At 29.1% G+C, this 12,722-nt stretch overlaps 1 protein-coding gene across 1 annotated transcript in view; it reads right to left on the bottom strand.

Moving 5' to 3' along the window:
• The window catches only part of LOC143042393 (anoctamin-4-like), a 56,934-nt gene extending 48,900 nt beyond the window's left edge, over positions 1–8,034 (bottom strand). Inside the window, exon 1 of the mRNA XM_076214670.1 lies at positions 7,944–8,034. The gene's annotated coding sequence lies outside the window, so the exon portion shown is untranslated. The remainder of the gene's footprint in view (positions 1–7,943) is intronic.
• Between the last annotated feature and the right edge of the window lie 4,688 nt (positions 8,035–12,722).

Below are 12,722 nucleotides of genomic sequence, written 5' to 3' on the forward strand. Positions count from 1 at the left end.
TTTGCAAGGTTTTAAAAAAATGCCATTCCAGTTTGACTCACCTTGTTATTGCAAAAAGAAAAAAATACCATTGTAACTGAATAATATACACCTATTACATGTATTAGAGACTAAGTTTTATGAAGAATCTGCACATAAATAAAATTTATTGAACACTCTGAAGGTAAATTTAGCAAAATTGTTAGGGCTGTGGATTAATTGTTTGGTGTTGGTGTTTAATGTCAGATTCAGCCCTCTTGACAATATCATATGCCAGTCATTTTTTATTGGCTGAGGAAGCTTACTATCTGATAGCCCTAGACAATTATGATGATTAAATGTTACTAAGCTGCTACATGTACATCTCAGCAGCATTAGGACTCACAAGTCACAACCTCAGTGTTCACAGACTAGCAAACTATTTATTTTTTGGATATATTAAGAACACCTGGCATCATAGGCTTCATTTTGGTTTGATAGATATATATCAAATAGCATTAATCAAACCTAATTTATACACAAATGTATCATCCTCACAGTTTTCCTTAAAAATAATCCAGGATATCAAAAACAGAAAAAGTCTAATTTTAAATTAATTGGAAAATATAATAATAAAACGGATTCCTATAGTTAAATTAAATTTCCATATCACTAGATTATTCTCATTTAAGGTGGCTCGGGCCTATTCGAAGTTTCTATCAGAAGTGCTGTATTTTTTGTTATTTTATTCTTTACAGAAAGTGAATCAAATTGGTCGAAAAAAAATAGGGGGTCACGGACCATTTAAGTTCAAAATTTTACTTTTAAACAGGTATGTAAAAGGGACCATTTTTCAATGAAATGATAGGGAAAGTAGAGGTGTTGACATATTTTAATCGGAATATCAAAAAAAACGTTCTATGACACTTGGTCCAAAACTGTAATATAAAAAGCTGAACTATAGCTTCAAAGAATGAGCAAATAAAAAACATAGGTCACGGATAAGGAAAAAAAATTATTTTGCATTAAAACCCAAATTTTGGCGGGAAAATGGTGAAAATTGGTGAAAAGTCATTTTGACCCTTTAACAAATACGGATAATAACGAAAATATTCTATTAGTTACATAACTACAATGATTTAACATTTCTAATCAATCAAAATATTTTAAAAAAATATATCGAAATTTATGACAAATACTTTTGTAATTCATGCGTGAAATTATGCGCAGTCGAATAGTCCCGAGCCACCTTAAGCTGAAAATTTTGATGTAACTTCTAAAATTCATTATAAATCGTTTTCTTATAAATAATAAATATTCAACAATAGAGTTTATTAATTGCTTAATGTATATATATATATCCAAGTGGAGATAACTCTAGCTTATTCCCAAAAGGATGCTGACAGAATTATTTCAGGTTAATGTAAACATTTTCATCAGAATGCGTAATGAGACCTAAAAATTAATTTTGCTTTTATAGCTTAATCATGGATAGATTAGGGAGCAACCATTTAACTTAAAAGGGGGGTTATGTTGGGTATTTTTAACGCTATCAATCAAATTATTTTTTTTTAAATGTAACTCTATAAGGTATGGGGGAAATCTTGATTCAGAATAATTTTTTGTCATCTTCTTGATCAGAATATTTTTATTCATCAAATTGGGGGATAAGAATATTTTTTTAGGCAAAACCATAGCCCCCTTTAAGTTAAATGGTTGTTCCCTTAAAAGAGATTTCAAATAATGTCTTTTTCTTCTAGATAAATTACGTACAGCATATATACATAAGTAGGTGTATAAACATCACTATTTCAATGGTTAATGGAGCAATAACACATAAATAAAATGTAAATATGTCATTCACATACATTTGTATATATGCATGGATCCCTGGATACAGACATTTATAGGTTATGAACTTTCAGTTGAATTATTAAATTCCCTTTTGTACAGAAAACACAATAAGTCAACTAACGTCTGTTGATCTATTTTTAGTAACTTCTTTGATAGGTAATATTTAAAGTTTTAAAGAATGAAAGAACACATTTAAAAGCAAAAATCATAATTTAATATTAATAAAAATTCTTTACTTTCATTTGTGATACATGTTGATACTTGATATGAATAATTTATAGACTTTTTTATGAAATTATTTTAAATAAGTCATTTAAACAGTCTGTTTTCTATCATTTATTTTATGAGTATGTGCAAAATTTATCATTGTATTGAAGTACATGTATTATCGTGTTAAGTATTGTTTAGGGTTTGTGACTAAAATTGAACTCATAAATATTTCAGGTTTTCTTTACACTTAAACACCGTTTACTTCGCAGCTTGGTACAAAATGTACATTGTACGTCTAAGGTTGGAGGTTGAAATGTTTGGGTAGCCTAAGATAAATTGGTGATAAAATGCCAAACAAGAATATAAAAAAAGAAAGTACTATCAAAATGCAAAAAAAAAATATCCTTATGTGGTAAAATAAATTCCATTCTCCCTGTTTCTTTACAAACGTTTAAAAAATATATACAAGACATTCAAGATGAAATAACCAAAATTGTTCAAGAGGTACAGCGGACAGATGAATCTATAGTATTATGTCACACTAAGTAAGCTGTTTATAACCTACCAAAGTTGAATTAAAAACAAACAAATGTTTAATGCTAGCTCTTACAATGTATTAAAAAATCAATTTGAAGAAAATAAGAATAAAGCCTGTATGACATGTATTAGTAGGGTGGGATACATAACATCAACAGCTGAAAATGATAAGTTTATAAATCCTTAACCCATGCATTTATTTATTTGTTTTAGAGTTTATTTTTTTTCTCTCCATAATTTCTTTTTTTTTCTTCATTTTTTTCAGCTTCTCAACATTTTCAAATGAATTCATCTATTGATCATATTGATTTTATACCTATTGTACAACTAATAGGTATATATATAATAATATTAATGCTTTATTTGTACTAGTATTGTACAAATAAAGTCTCCTGTTAATTTTCTTGGGCAAACTGCAATGTAAATATAAATATTGAAAAGAACTGTTCATTTTATGGTTTTTTCATGGGTCCATTTTAAACCATATAGATTTAAATAAAAATTAAGCAAAGACAAACAACAGAATAAGAATTTAAAATCTTTCCACCAAAAAACATGTCTTCAAATATGAAAGAAGTAAAATTAGGTTTAAAATGTCATTTCAATCATCAAATGATAGCTTATTGTACACTGATTAAAAAAAAATATGGTTTCTTTTCAATATTTTTTTAAATAAGGGAGATAATTTGTTACTTCCAGTCTGAAAAATGTTACTTCCGATACTATATGAATATTTACTTGACACTGATTCCAAAAATATCTGATTCTATATACTTTTATTTTAATAATGTATGAAAAATAGCTACTTCTGGTTTACATAAAGTCACTTTCGGTTGTTTTTTCCAACATTAAATGGTTTACGAAAAATCCCATGGTCTTAATTATATTTTGAAAAGTAAAATGAATGTTATATCAAACGAAAACACTACATCTAAATATTTTACTATTGTGACAGATTGATAACCTGTAAGCATGGTAAGACGAGGTTTATTCAAAGGATTAATGAGTTTACAAGGATAATATTTAAATTCATGGACTAGCTTGAACCTGTGAACCAACATCACTGTGAAAAAACATTAAAAAAAAAAGACCCACCCCCCCTCCACCCAATATAGCCATGACAGTTGATCATGCAATCAATCATTGAAAATTGGGAACTTATCTCAACTCAATCCTATGTTCTGTTGTCCCAGTTCTGATTTGCCTAAATGAGTCTTATGGCACAGGTTTAAAAGAACTGAGTTTCTGTGTCATCCATGTTGCACATGTATCTTTTATCTGCCCAGAGGATAATGTGTAAAATAAATAGTTGATCAGGATTGATTTTCCAAAGTGTCCAAGACATTGGGCCATAAAAAAGAATAGGAATGTTTGCCCAAACGCTACCTACCCAGAAAAAAGCTGCCTACTCAAATTATTTTTTTGTCCTGATTTGAAGAAGTTTTTTTTTTATCAGATAGGCATTAAGACTAATAGACACCCGATGCTTCAATTTCTCTTTTAAAAAAAAAAAAAAAAAAATGCCTACCTACCTACCCACTGTCTCAACCTTTTGGTAGGGTTTGGGCAAACCAAAATATTTTTAATTGTGGCCTTGCTAATCATGCTAATACTGTATAAATGTTTCATAAAAACCTGGCAAGAATTGTACATATATATGAGCACTTTATGCAATTTAATTTTCCATACAGACATTTTAAGATTTCCAAAAACATTATATACATTTACATGTATTAAACTCTTTTAAGAAAGTTGATCATCACTGATTTTCCAATTTGTCCAATACACTGTTGCTGCAAACTTCTGATATGATTCTGGCAAGAATTGTTAACTTTAGAGTGCTTACAATGCAATTTTACAGTACATAACAAATATTTCAATATAAGTTATATGAACATGGCAAAAAAAAAAACAAGTGCAAACAAGACCAGAGGGACAGAGCTTGAGATTAAGTCTATGTCCCTGTAAAAACAAGCATGGGAGGCAATAAGTCAGTTGTAACTTCAGCATGTTCAGTTACATGTGAAATGTCTTGAGTCAAAATCATACCGCACTAAGTGATTTCTGTCATGACTATAAGTTTGTTTGTTGTATTAGTCAGTTTTAATATCTGAAGATATCATGTATAAAGTCATTTTAAATCAAACTTCTTGTCATAAAGATTTGAACATGTATTTGTCATTCCTAAAAACATTGATAATGTTTAGTCTCTCACTATAAATATATATTACTTTTTTTATTAGGTTCTCTTATATTGTTAATCTTTTTGTCATGTTTTGAAGTGTTTCATTTTGCTAAAGATGTTTTGTTTTTCACTATTTCCATATACTGGTACCAAGTTCAAATAATTATGATGTAAGGCCTCATTATTAGAATCCGGGTCAGTTCGCGCCCATTCACGTTTGCACCCAGTCTTGTTCGCACCCTACACGTTCGCACCTAAAGTCCATTCGCAACCTACACGTTCGCGCCCAATTTTTTATTTGTTTTGTGTTTAATGACTTTCTAATCAAGTTTTGGCAAGTGTATTCCTGTAAGTATAATTTGTTGTCATTGTCTCAAAATAAATTGAGACAACGTTTTTTTTTTTTTTGAATAAATCTTAATCATGTTTTGGATTGTGTATAACTATTGCAAGGATTTGTAAAGTGACATGTCACTATCTGAATCTTTGTGTATTGTTAAAAAAACAATAATAATCAGTTTCTAAATAAAGTGAGATTCTGTCAACGGTTTTTTTTTTTGTAATGTACGTTGAATAACTCTTAATCATATTTTGGTTAGTGTATTGCTATGACTTTATTTCATTGTTTCAAAATAAAGTGAGATTCTGACAACATTTTTTTTTAAGCTATCGCAGTAAAAACAATTATCTTTTGTTTTTCATTTATAATCTTCAATTTTTAATCATACCAAGCTTAAAATATGGACCATAATTTGGTATTCGGCCTTTGGTTTCTTTTTGTATCCTTTTTTATAAGTTCTAAAATTTTAACTTTTATTTTGTGGGTTGTGTTGGTGTTAGAATAGTATGAATGGAACAATTGAGTTTTTCGAGAAAAAATTAATACATTTTGATTCACCGTTTACGTGACAGGAAACCAAACAGGAAACCAATCTTTATTTTCTTTATTTTGCACAATATAATTCAAAAGGCATAAATAAACACCATTACTAGTGTTACTTGCTTCATGTTTATATTTAAAATCTATTTTCAATGTTATATTAAAGTTTTTTTAAAACGTGACAGGAAACCATAAGAAACCGAAAGCATTTTTTTAGTTTTATTTTATTGCAAAATCTGCTTAAAATAATCTGAACAGTATACTTTTTCTTAAAATCCATCTTAAATGTAACAGTATTATAAAACTCCTAAACATGTGCTTGTTTTGAAAACAATTAGTACAATTTATTCAGAATTTTCCATATTTTCTTCATTGATACAGGATACCATAATCGTTGTATCTTGATGTTTTGGCCAAAAAAAAATATTTTTATTTGGTTTTGAAATTCCAGTTATATAAAATTTATTCCAAATCATTGGCAATGTAAAATTCTTTAAATCCAGTAAAGAAAAAAACTTTTAACTTGGAATTAAAATCTTTAAAATAGGCACCATGTGATATTTGTGACCTGTACACCATCTACATGGTTTCCACATTTTAACCTACTTTAGTGGGCTAAAATCAATCAAGTACTTCCTTTCAAGTCATGCCTGGTAAAAGTTTACTTTTCCTTTGACAAGTTTATTGCGTTTCTGAAAAGTGTTTGCAGAACATGAATAAAAAAAAAATAATTAAAAATTGTGACAAAGTTACCAACTTTGTGCATTCCAAGTGTAACGGTATATTGACATGAATTTTTCATTTAATTATCTTTATTCACCTAAAATATCCAGTAATATTTACTGCTGAAGCAAAATCAATCCAACGAACATCGGCACCATGGTAAGAGACATAATTTCGATTGAATTTTCCAAGGACCCTTTACATCGTTATTGGGAAACGTAGTGTGTTTAAACGTCGGTCAAATCTGAAATCGATTTTGTCAAGTCATTGGGCATTTATTTTCAACCAAGATCGTATGTAACATTATGCACATAGGAAAAATAATAGACCCCCGGCGCAATCTCTTTGAAAATTGTATTTTCCTTTTTTAAACAAGTCGAAACAAGTCTACAGATTATGTTTGTTAACATCCCGTTGGAAACAAAAACAATGTTTAGAATCAGTATATCGTATGTCCGGCTGTAAGGGCGTGATCACATGTTAGTCACATGTTTCACTTATGACCGGAAATGATCAGAACTTAAGGACAAAAACAATTTTAATAAATAACTGGACTTCTGTTTCGTGTGAAATGTAACGCATAACGATAACGTCATTTTCTTACTTAATTATTACGAAGATCAAAACAAGAATGTAAATCATCTCTGATTTACCTGTTCGAACATCTCGCGAGAGTTCATATTTGCATATTGTTTTTAAGAATTCTATTACAACAAAACAGATTACATCATCTAAAATTTGCGTTACGAAATCGGACACAAAAATCACGCCACTGTTCTTACATCTGCTACATAAATACTTATAGTTCTCGGCATTTTCTTCTCACTATTCTTATTGGTCGATGTTCTTTGTTATTTGAAAGCAAAAGTTACGAATTTGCCGGTGACGATTATCTATAAATCAGTCAGCGTTATGCTCTTCGGAAGCAAAAAGTAACGCGAGAAATGACACAAAAATACGGTTGTAGAATCTTTGAAATTCGTATATTTCAATTTTTTTTCTAGGGAAGAGTAGCATACACTTGTATGTTGATAAAAATAATGGCATCTTTAGATGTAGTTACAACTTTTCTTACAGTAATTCACATTTTATCACTTTTCTATAGTTATAGGAAACGGAGCCCAATAGCAAATTATGGTCCATATGCAGAATTTACATCAAATTTGAAAGCAATTTAAACAACAATCATGATTTTCTAATTATTCAACTATAATTTGTTTTAAATTGGGTGCGAACGTGTAGGGTGCAAAAGTGTATTGGGCGTGAACAGACCTGATACCTCATTATTATTTGGACTAACAGTAACAGTAACACGTACAGTAACAGGTACCCTGAGGTGAGAGAAATTCACAAATATCTAGGGAGAACACTGAACATTGCAAACTGGAAAAAAAAATGAATATTTTAACAAATGTACACAAACGTAGCGCTGAAAGACGGTACTATAACTAATGTTGATCACATGTTCACTGTACTGAGAATAATAACTCGTGCAACACGCTTAGTCCTTCTAAATTGATTCTATGAGGTGCGACCCACACATATCTAATGCATTTGTTACCCTATGCCTATCATTTCGATGTGTTCAATAATTACCTGTTTGTTTTCAACCTGAAGACATATTATAAGTATTTACATGATTCAAAAAATGAATTGTTTTGATGTTGCCATGAATAGACTCAGGGGGAGTAACTCTGTACACATTTCCCGTTCCCGGATTACACAAGAAAAAATTCCGAACGTTTCAACTCATTTGCATTTTTTTTCTTCTTCAAAAATATAAGGTCCGTGAGATAAAATATTCTTATCTATATTAATTTTCCATTTGATCGGTTCCGAATCATGAGATAGCAATCATAGATATCTGTTATGCCAACAAAAAGAAAAGAAAAAAAAAACAAAAAAACCAACATAAGCCTACTGTAATGTAGCAAAGAAGTAATAATTTTATAAGAAATAAACACATGGAAAAAATTATAAGGCTTCTGCTCTCAGTTTTAATGAATGTTTTGTAAAGGAGCCAATATGTTTACATGTTCCATGATAGAGGATCAGAGAGGGGTTTTAACATTTCTTTTGCCATTTATTCTTGGGTAAGAAACATTATATTGGTTTATGAGAAGGAAAACAATTTCCAAAACGATTATACACAATGAATTTATAAGTTAAATAAAATAAGCTTGAATAATTAGAACGAAGAATTCAATTTAAAAGTCCGAGAAACCGCTGAGATTGCACACAAACTAAGAAATCATATCCTTAGTAATAGTTCTGAAATATTGATCACATTCCTTCAAAATTGCGGTTAGAAATTCTCTCTTATCGTTTAGAACATAATGCTACAATTGCCAAACTTAATTAAAAGATCAGTTAGGGACACCCAAACTCGTATGTCGATGATGGCAAGCCGCCTAGAGACTGGACGATTTGAGAGGCTACCCGTGCAACAACGGACTTGCGAAACTTGTAAAAACATTGTTGAAACTGAGGAACATGTCTTGTTAGAGTGTCCGTTGTACGATGATCTGCGAAATGAACTTTTTAAAATTATTCTGTAAGAACACTCAAACTTTTTAAATTTTTCCAACCTGGATAAATTGTCTATTGTTCTAGCCAGTAACTGTGATAGTATTATTATTTATAGTGCCAAAATCTGCAAATTTATTTTAGATAGAAGACGTCGATTTTTATATCGTTAAACTTTTTTTTTTTTAACTTTTTTTTAAAATGTAAATATAAAAAGTAAATTTTTAATCTAGCTGTACAGTGATATTTATAATTATTAATTTTCAATATATATACATATATATATTTTAATCCCGTCTCTCATAATTCTTTTTAGAATGGCATTAATATTTTATATTATTATATGTATTCGTGTATTATGTTATGTATTGTAATATTAATGGTGAGACGTAAATAAACTTTGTATTGTATTATTGTATTGATGGCAAAAAGTAACTGATAGGAAAAACGAACATGAAAACGATGACAACTCAATAAAGACAGTATTATAAAACACAACATCGAATTGAAAATAAGTAACACAAACCCCAAAACTATCCTGGGATGATCTCCAAGTTCAAGTTTTAAACGATCTTTTTGATACAAAAAGTGTTTTTAAAACCTATAGCTGTAAATACAAATATATATTAACCTTTGGTACTGTGAATTTTATTTAGAAATAAATTAAGCGATCGAATCTATTTGTAATAAATTCAGTAAAAATTTGCCATATATCTTCTTTTACTAGACAAGTTTTTAACATAATTTTTGCCAAGTTCTTTTTTTAGTTATATACAAATATTATTATCCAGTACAACCTTGGATCACTTCTCCTAATCTGGCCTGTTGAATTTTTATGGTTCAATATGCTTTCATTTTGCTCTGCAGCTACTTTTATAGTGGAAAACGGAATATTTTATTTCGTACTGAATTTTCATAGTAAATCAACGGGTAGAGTGTTTAGCATTAATATTTATTTTCTTTTAGAATAATTAATATTAATAAGTAGTTTTATTATATGTTTATTAAGAGTTCATCAATTCTTCTATTCTCTTATATCTTCTTAGTACATTTCTACTCTATTTTTCTGGTTCATTAGTCAGTCAGTCATGTGTCATATTATCTTGTCTACTATTGGTCACAGTCATTAAGTTCATAGTTTTTGCCACTCTTTTTGATATACCTTGAGAGAAAGCTTTACATGTAGCAGCCATATTTAAAATAGTTGTATAGTTAAATATTCTGGACACTTATTCCATATTAATCAGGTCAGTTACTAATATTTCTAAGTCTTTAATATTTGCACAGTATTCCTTTAGTTTGAATCTGAGAGAAAATGTATTTTGAATAAGTCAGAATGATTGTGCATGGATGATAGATATTTTATTTTAAAGAAGTATTTTCATGAACTCAGAGCAATAATATATCATAGATATATTAATGATACATGTATTGGTACAGTTATTTTATTATTATAAAAGGTCCAAAGTAATGTTTTCTGAACATTAAACTTATTGTTTATATAAATGCTATGCTGATATAGTTAGTTCATTAGACTTATGTAGGTTATATTTGTATTTTTAACAGGACCAGAATATCTTCATATTCTATTGATCTGGTGATGTTTCCAAATACGGAGATAGACCTTTGTACCATATACATGGTAAGATCAGTGTTACATGTATTTTTAGTTTACTGTATTGTCTGTGTTTGCCTATTTAATTTTAGTTCAGTATATGTATTGTTTGTGTCTTGTGAATAGTAGTTACCTGTATGTCAATTATTACATGTAAACATTATAGTAAGAAATTGTAGTTCATTCATAAATCTATGAATGAGTAGCGTAATACAATTGGACATATGTAGTAATTAATCCTGACTTGGTTTATAATTGAGTTTGATTGAATTCATATAATTATAATATACACTTAAATAGTATTGGTTGTATTCTTACAGAAAAGAGCTAGTTTATCGTATTTTATACATGTACTTTCCGTTTTATGATTTAGAGTTATATCCCTTTGTACACTGTACTGTCTATGTATTTACGTTTTGTTATTTGTGTACTTTCAGGGTTGATTTATTTATGTCGTATGAATAAATGAATAATTAAACTTGACGAATCCTTTTATTCGCCACAAGAACCCTATTACATTTGGCGCCCACTAGTAGGTTAGACGTTCAACGACATATTTCCTGTTGGAGCCTCACTGAAGGTCAGGATCTAGGACGTGACATCCATCGGAAGATTGGAAAAATCAGTCGAAAATATTCAACACGTTGGTGAAAATCGTTTATTGTACAGACTATTTGCTGTTGTATACATTGTTTATGTAATGAAATGGTGAGAATATACACATAGTTTACACTCTATATAAATATTTTGTAAATATTTGGTATCAGAAAGCCACTATTGAAGAAAAACATTGACTTTGAAAACATCCAAAATTTGAAATTGGCCATTATCATGCATGTTTTGTGTTGATATTGTATATTATTGTACTGTTTATAAATTTTCTTTGTTTGAATAATACTGACAACTGGTCTGCTTGTCCAAACTTAGAAATTTTTTGAAAATCCAGCTGGTATTTACACTTGACTTTTGTGTTTTGTACTTAGCCATTTTTTTTTTTTATTTGTTTACATTGTGTACTATTGATTGGTAGGTGTTACATATCTGTTTGTGTTTGTTCTTGTCATTCACTTACACTTTGTTAACACGCATACACATCAATAGTGAGATACTGTTGTACTGATTTGGTATTATTTATGAGAAAGTGTACTTAGATTATTTTTCATATTTGAAAAAAAAAAATACTTTGATTTGGTATTAGCTTAGTACGTGTGTACTTAGTATTTATTGACATAGTGTATTGCTATACAGGGTAGTCACATATACATTTGTACTTGTACTTAGTATATAAGGGTATAGGTGTATTTATTTTATTTGTATGTCTACGTGTGCGTATGTATGATTGAATGTTGATATGAACCTGTGATTGACCTTGACCTTTCACATTTTAATAAATTTTCCCTTGCCTTGCCCGACACTTACCCTACTTTGTGCATTGCAGTGCATGTAAATTAATACACTTTTATACACATTTAAAAGCATACAGTCATACACTTGATAGTCTATAAGCGAAGCAGATATAGATAGCGATATATAGATACATTTGAGTGAACTCATAGATTGAGACGAGAAGACATATTTGGTATATGATTTGATGTAAGTAACCCAAGCCCATACATATAAAACTTACATTACACAGTAGGCTTCGGTTACACAGTAAAACTTAGTATAGTTGTGTTGTGGTCCAACCTTAGTTGTATTTGTTGTCACTGTTGCTTATACTTATACTTGTACTTTAACTTTACTTTATATTCTATCTACTTTACTTTGATCTATTGATGAACTAATCTTTACTTTAGTTTTGTTCATATTTATTTATACATAGTACTGGTGTCATATTTGTATATATTCATACTTGTGTTTAGATATTTACATACTTGATATACTTATTCATTACTTTTCATCAGGGTAGATAATCTTCACTATTATTGAGTTGTCTTTCTTTGCATATTGTGTTTATCATACTTAGGTTATTATTTTTTTTTTGAAATTAATTGTACTTTATAATTTCAGATTACTATACTATTAGATAGCTGACTTTATTTTTTTTTCTTTCTGTATTTTGATACTTGTATTTAATCATTATACATAACTTCTTTTACAGTTAGTTTAGTTCCTTGGTACCAGATTTAATACTAAACTTTGATATTTCAGATCTATTAATTATTATTTAATTTCAGATTTTGATATTTTGTTTCATATTTGGACTTTAACTAATCTTTACTTGAATTTTCAGT

This window comes from Mytilus galloprovincialis, chromosome 8, assembly GCF_965363235.1.
Source record: "Mytilus galloprovincialis chromosome 8, xbMytGall1.hap1.1, whole genome shotgun sequence".
NCBI lineage: Eukaryota > Metazoa > Mollusca > Bivalvia > Mytilida > Mytilidae > Mytilus > Mytilus galloprovincialis.